The sequence below is a fragment of the Primulina huaijiensis genome, chromosome 3 (assembly GCF_012295235.1).
Source record: "Primulina huaijiensis isolate GDHJ02 chromosome 3, ASM1229523v2, whole genome shotgun sequence".
Taxonomy (NCBI): domain Eukaryota; kingdom Viridiplantae; phylum Streptophyta; class Magnoliopsida; order Lamiales; family Gesneriaceae; genus Primulina; species Primulina huaijiensis.
The window spans coordinates 15,489,482-15,497,797 of record NC_133308.1 but is presented as its reverse complement, the minus strand read 5'-3'; positions in this window follow the sequence as shown (position 1 = coordinate 15,497,797).

Here is an 8,316-nt window from a genome sequence, read left to right as displayed (position 1 = left end):
TGAGAGTCGGTAAACAAGTCAAAGTGTAATTCTAGCACATAGAGTCTCAATGTTGTCCCGGGTCATAAGGACTAATGGTGTACAACCATAAACTAGGACTTTTCCACTCGATAAGTGAGAACCACTTGGAAAATCCTTTATGGAGGGTTGGTCAGTGCACTCTACAAGGAGCACCTATCTGCATGCTCGGACATCAGAATGTCCCCTACCAATGAAACATGGTACTCACATCGCAGATACTAGTCTCGAACTCGAGCGGCCTATATCCTTCTTAGCGGCGGCTAAATCGACTAGGAACTGTTTAGAATATACAGTATTCCAAATATGAGTTTCATGATACTCATCACATGAGCATCTAATATTCTTTCTACTATTTGTATATTCAAGGAATTTATCTATGCAGCTAGCATGGGTATACAGATAAAGAAGTGCCAAAACAATAATTTCAAATATTATTAAAATAAAGACTGTTTATACATAGAGTTTCATTGTGAACACTCGGCCAACACTTGGCTCGACGTGCACCTACTCTAACACTATCTACTCAAGACGATGGCATATCATACGTCATCACAGATGGACCAATGAAAATACAGTTGTTCCTCTAACAGATGGTGCTCTTCAAATGGTAGAGAATCCTAGGATTGAATGGACTGCCGATGACAAAAAAAAAAAAAAAAAGCAAATCTGGACAATGTTGCAAAAGATATCATTTATAAGACATTAGATAAAAACATGTTCAGTAAAATTAAAACATGTTCTGATAGGATCGTTTGAAGTGTTTAGAAAGTTGGTTGAATAAACACTTCATAAAATTTCTTTGTTAAAAAATAATCCTGTTTGGTTAGAAACTAAATTATGTATCTCGATTATCAATGTCAGTTGGCTAACAAAATATGTACGTAAGGAAACCAAACTAACATATTAGAACACTTCACATAATGCTTGACTATGTAAACTGAATGGTAAATTGGAAGTAAAATGTACTCAAGTTTTTTTCTGGAAGTTCGGAGAACTCAAGATCTTACGTCATCCCTTCTTTCTTTTGGGAAGGCTAACTCTAGAAGAATTTGATATTCACAAGCAATTTGCAAAAGTCCAATTCAGTTTTGTCTTAATACTCTCAAAACCGAAACTCCTATTCTACTCAACCAAATGAAGAAACAATATACATATTGTTCTCGAATACAATGAATTATAAAGAATTCTTAACATTTCATGATCCTCAATGATCAGATACAATATTTTGTAAAATGTGCCTAAGTGTATGAGGAATTTTTATTAAACTTGAAAACTGGAAACTTGGTTGTAACTTCGTAACTGATAGACTTGTGGTTGGGTAATCGCTTCTGAACTAAACTGCATCTCTATTTATATTTTCCAAACCGCAACGGCCACAAACTTCAAAAAAGATATGTTCTAAATAACGTAGTTGTTGCTATGTCTTTTGTCCAGAACATCATTCGTGACATCCGCAGAAAGGTTGATTCTGGTTGAGTCAGCATGGTACGGAAAAACTTGTTCAAAAATCAGTTTAGCTCTCTAGTGTAACTCGATTTCATTTAAACTGAATGATAAAAACTAATAAACTGATAAGAGATACTTCAGTTTTGTTCGAGTCAGTTCTGCTTGACTAATCCAGTTTATGTAAATCGATATAGCTTATGGACATGGACATTTCTGTTTGGTTTTCTGTTTGGTTTGGAGTTTAGTTTAGCTCAAATCAATTTTACCTTAATTATTTGTTAACAACAAAACTAAATTACTCTACAGTATGTCTATAGTCACATTATTGAGGCTGTCTTTCTTCTTATCATCATTTTTCCATTCATCTCTGGGCTTTTCAATTTTCTGAGGTGCCCCATCAATTATAGCTACAACAGTATTCGCTTTCATAATTGTCATTGATCCATCAGTAATGATATATCACATATCATCGTTATGAGTCTGCATCCTTATCTTTCAGTCGTCAAATTCTTCTCTGAAGAACAATGGGGTCTTGTTAAATGAAACCATTTTTAGAAAATGTTCAGAGATGAGAATAAACCTCACTCTGATTGAGACGTCTGCTACTCGTTTTCTTAAAACGTACTAGAATTATTTTTTTTAAACCTCACTTAACATTCGGCCAAACTATAAAATATTTTTGACATCATTTTAAAATAAATCAACCAACTATAATTTGAAAACCAAAAGAAATAATTTAGCATAAAATTATCCAACATTTTACTAAACCTAAAAATAACATTTGAAAAGTATAGCCTAGACTATAACCTCTCAAAAACCACTCATAAATAAATCGTCGTAAAAATATCTTTAACATCACTTAAAATCATGAATCGTAAACTAGTGCGGAAAACTAGCGTCGGTCCTCGGGTTATGTGCACTTCCAGTCCAGTCATATCATCCATCAAGACCTCCATTAATATTACTATCATAATTACCTGCATCAATCACACCTAGTGAGTCTAAAGATTCAACACACCATAATCTTGATAAACATAATACGTATACAAATCACATACAACAGTGAAAAATACTTGTACTTAAAATATCGTTTTCGTGAAGATGCATAAACTTTAAACATGAACATTTTCGTAAACATTTTCATGATGCATAACCTTTAAATATAAACTTGTTCGTAAACATTTTCATAAACTTTTGCATAAACTTTTTCATGTCATCATAAACATATTCATATTCATTTCATCATAAACATATACGTATTCATATTATCATCAACATATACGTATTCTTTTTTCTTTTCGTTGAATTCAGATCGTTAATTGTGACTTTCGTGTTCATCTACGTCTACGTCTACGTGTTGGGAGATGGATCCATCTACATGTAACCACAGTACTGGGCAGCGGGGACACTAGAAACACTCTCACCAGTCAACTGGGCCTTGGCCTTACGTATTAACATATCATCGTGTACATATACATATTCGTATCCAAGGAAACAAGATCGTCGGGCTCCCACTGGGACCATAACCCTCACGAAATTTTCAACATATCATCGTATTAGTCACAATTACTTCACTTCCTTCAACGTTTCATATTATCATCACTTTATAAAATTTAAACATGCATATAACGTTTTTATTTTAAACCAAGCATGCAACATATCTTTTAACGTTATCATTTCCTCATAAAAATCCATAAGCAATTTAAAATAAACTTTTTAACATATAAAAATCCATAAACATTTTAAAATAAACATTTTAGTATATTAAATAATAAAAACATCCATAAACATTTAAAATAATCATATTAGCATATAAAACATCATTTAAAGCACTGCCATGACGTTTATTAATTTCTAGGTGTAAAATGATCGTTTNGCAATTTAAAATAAACTTTTTAACATATAAAAATCCATAAACATTTTAAAATAAACATTTTAGTATATTAAATAATAAAAACATCCATAAACATTTAAAATAATCATATTAGCATATAAAACATCATTTAAAGCACTGCCATGACGTTTATTAATTTCTAGGTGTAAAATGATCGTTTTACCCCTAGACGTAAAATTTCACGTTTTTGACATTTTCTTAATTTCATTGACTCTAACATGTCCCAAATAATTATTTAAGCTTACATGAATTTTTTCATATTTTTATTTAGCTTAAATCGAGGACTTTTAATTTATTCTCTAAATGTAACCTATTACTGCATTTTAATCTCGAATTAAACCAAACTTTCATATAAAATTCCCAAATTACAAAATTATACTTTTAATAATTATTTGATCTTAGATATAATTTTTCATAATTTTATAAAGCCTAAAACTTGGCTTTACAATTAATTCTTTAATTAACGTTTCGTGCGGCGATAAAATCCAGGATAAATCCAAAACTCGTTATTTTGATCCCAAATTTTAAACATAGCATTTCTATTATTTATTCCACCCTTCCAAGTCATGAGCCGCACCCGTGGACCCATGGTTTCAATTTTAGTCTTTAAAATCTCTTTTTTGGCACATTAACAAACCACCCGAGCCATCTCCCGATTTACACGAGCCACGCCCAAGCCACCTCAAGCCAAAACCTAGCCAACCCACCTAGGGACCCTACTGACCAAGCCCAGCCCAAGTAACTAGCCCTAGCCCGCTCAAAAACCTTCCTGAAACTTGATCCGATTGCAAGCATGTGTGTAAGTGTGTATCTAAATTGCTCTAGGACTCCTAACCCAACTAGGACCCTTCCAGCCGAGCCACCACCAAGCCCACCAAACCCTAACCTTCCCTGGACAACACCCAGACCCAACCCAAGCCTATCCCAGCCCCTGAACCCACGCACGAGCCGCCTGAAGCATGTTAGAGTAGGTGCACGTCGAGCCAAGTGTTGGCCGAGTGTTCACAATGAAACTCTATGTATAAACAGTCTTTATTTTAATAATATTTGAAATTATTGTTTTGGCACTTCTTTATCTGTATACCCATGCTAGTTGCATAGATAAAGTCCTTGAATATACAAATAGTAGAAAGAATATGAGATGCTCATAAGATGAGTATCATGAAACTCATATTTGCAATACTGTATATTCTAAACAGTTCGTAGTCGATTCAGCCGCCACTAAGAAGGATATAGGCCGCTCGAGTTTGAGACTAGTGTCTGCGATGTGAGTACCATGTTTCATTGGTAGGGGACATTGTGATGTCCGAACATGCAGATAGGTGCTCCTCGTAGAGTGCACTGAACAACCCTCCATAAAGGACTTTCCAAGTGGTTCTCACTTATCGAGTGGAAACGTCCTAGTTTATGGTTGTACACCATTAGTCCTTATGATCCGGGACAACATTGAGACTTTATGTGTTAGCATTACACTTTGACTTGTTTACCGACTCTAATGGGGTCATCAGGTGGCAAGGTTGGGTGTTTTGTCGAAACATATAGGAGTCGATGCATTGTAGTCGGGGATTCACCGCTTACCTTCGGGTATGGATATTATATGTGATCTCATGTGTATGTAGTTTGAAATCTCTGATCAGAGTATGGTGGTAATTATGAAAGGGGTTTCATATATTACACCATCGAGGCAACTACGACATGACACATAGTATCGATTCATTGACAACTCTCGATATACCAATGGTTGTCGAATCGGTCGGGATATATGAGTTGAAGGGACCGTACTGTACGCTAACCATAATTGAATGGTTCTTGCAGGCACTATCATTTGATACCTAGGGAATCATGTAAGCGATGCTGCTAGGCGTTTAACATGATTGGTTGGGTACTATCAGACTTGAGTTCTGACGTTCTTATTATCAAGGAGTTGATAAATAAGAATGGAGCAATTGGGGTATGCTCATATAAGGACATGTTTAGTCCGAATCACATGGAGATGTGAACCCACGGCTAGTTGTATCAATGAACCATTGAGGGCCACACAAGTACTAGCTTTCTAGATCCCGTTGAGAAGTAAAATAGTTTAATGTGTTGAACGGCTTATAAAAGAGTTTATAAGTGTAAATAAAAATAGAAGTATGACTTCTATAAGGAGAATGTAAATTTTAATTTGAAGAAGTGTTCCTAACTTAAAAGTTGGCCAAACGAGAAATGTATTTGAAAATTGTGATTTTCATAAACATTATTATGGACTAAATTAAATTAATTCAAGTGTTGAATTAATTAAACACTAGTAGGCCTAGTAGAGTCAAATAATTATATTAATTCAAGTGTTGAATTAATTAAGCAACATTTGGCCTTGTAGAGCCCAATTAGAAAATAAATGTGGGGCTCCGGGTCCGATATCTAATACTAATAATTATAATTGTCACACACCAAATGATTGAGTAAAATACATAATTTTTTGTTCACAAACTTACATAAACATCGTCAAAATAATTTAATTGTCTCAAATGTTTGAAATATAAATTTTCAACATGCCAACATGAAGTAGTGAACCAAAGAAATCCAAACATCATCACATAGCTCCTAAGACCCGAGAATCCTACTCTAACTCGTATCTCCTCGCCTGGAGCTGGACTCTGGCATCCCAAGCCTCGCCTCACCTACCGTCAAGCACATGAAAACAAGAGGTACCGGACATGCCGTTGAGTATAAACCCAGTATGATACAATCAATCACAAATGAGAGTTAAATTTTCAAATATTTCATATAAATTCATAAAGATGCAATATAATGCAATGCATGATCAGAAGCTGTGGGCTATCAATAAATCTCAAGATCAAGTGAATCATCTGGTCATAGGGTACCCAAGGGAATAGAATCACCCAGCAACATCCACCGACTCATCCGCTCGGGGTGGGGTGCTGTGTTCTACAATCCCAGGACTATGGTGCGCCTATAGAGAGTGTTCAGGCCATAGCAGCGACCTCCGCATACACTATGCCAACTCAACTATAGCCCCATACGTCCAACAAATCAATATATCAAGGCGACCTCCGCCATATCAAATCTGAATCAACAAGTGGCTCAATATGCAATGTCATGATGCAAATCAATATCATCATCTCGATATCATAATCAACTCATCTCAATACAACAATCATCATCAAATCACCAATAGTTCATCAAGCCATAGAGTTTTCAATTTAAAATAAAAATGATACTTTTACCTCGTATGTTATCGACCGTAACATACCTTTCAAATATTACCAAAAGAAGATCGAAATGTGTAGATGAGAAGTCTTGAACCTTTGAATTCTACTATAACTCAAGGACTTTGATCATCTATCAAAACAGAGTAATTTCTGTTCAAAATTCATAATTAGTTCAATACTGCTTTGAATCAAGATCCGTAAATTTCTTAACCGTAATATGCCATAAAAACATTCATTGAATCATTTCATCAAACACATAGCATGCGTGCTAAAGAAATTAGCTCCTATACTTTGCCATTGGCTTCAATTCCATTTTAAATTCAAACCAACACAATTTCAACATCTCCAACATCTCAAATATCAACACAAATATCAATTCTAAACTTCATCTCATTTCCAAACTTGAATAAAAATATAACATACTTACACCATCTTGAAGATCTTGGAGAGAGGATCACAAATCTAACTTCATTTCATAATTTCCTTGAACAAATCTCCCATAGATTGAAGAAGAAATTAGAAGATGAAAGGAAAAATGAAGAACCCTAGCTCTAAACCGATAGAGTAGGAAAAAGAGAAGAGAAAATGATACAAAAATAATTCACCAATCAAATATATACCATCCAAACCTCAAAACACGTTTTTTTTACAAGTGCTGGGTGCCGTGGCGCGTGATTTGGCACAGGGGCGCGCACCATACTGCCCAACAACAAAAATTTCAGCACCGGGCGCGCCATCGCGCGGGATCTGGCGCAGGGGCGCGCCGTATTCTGCCCAAAAGGTATTTTTAACTTCAGAACTTGCAAAAGTGGTAAACTACAAAGTTGTAGCTCTATGTCTTTTCGTGAACCTCTCCAAATTTCAGATCATTTGAAGGTGTGAGTAAAAGGTTATGCTAAATCTCCCAACATGTGTCATTGTAGGAACGACGATATGCACGACACACTTCGGGGCGCTTTTGGCTCGTCTTTCCTAATGATTTGAACAAAACTCAAAATAAGAAAGTTATAGCCTTATGTCATATCTTTCTAATGGAAGTGGCCTCACATCAATTGGATCAATATACAAAATATTATGCTAAAAACCACAACTACTACCACATTTTTCATACAGTTTCTGCACTTCCATCACCTATTTAGCTCAAATTCAACCTTTGATTCTACCCATCAATTATCTATTCCATTCTATAACATTCATTATCATTTATACCATAACGTAAAGTCATAAACCATCACAACTAATGCCACAATATTTCAAAATTTGGGCATTACAAATTATTTAACTAGTGGGCTTGAGTAAATTCAAGTAAAGTTTAATTGAACTCAAATTTGTTTGAGACATTTAAATAAAAGTCCATGGGCCTCGTAATTGTTACAAGCCCAAATAGAATTGCATGCTTGGGAGATAAAAGGTTGGAGATAACTTTTTGAATCAATAGGCATGCATGCCTTTTGGATACACTTTAACTTTTTCCATAACCATGAAAAATTTTCTCCTTCTCTCCTCCCAAGCACTTGGCCGAAATTTCCATAGCCTTTCTTCTTAATTTTTGTTCTTCAATTGTTGAGGAAACACTCTCTTCTCAAAGAAAAATGTTCTTATTTTTCTAGTACAAAATAAGAAGGGTTCTAGCTTGTTGGTGGTGGGCTTGATTTGAAGAAAGGAGTCCAAAACCTGGGTGAAGCTTGTAGATTGTCTACCATTGAAGAGCCAAGTTGTTTACAACCTGGTTGGAGCCAT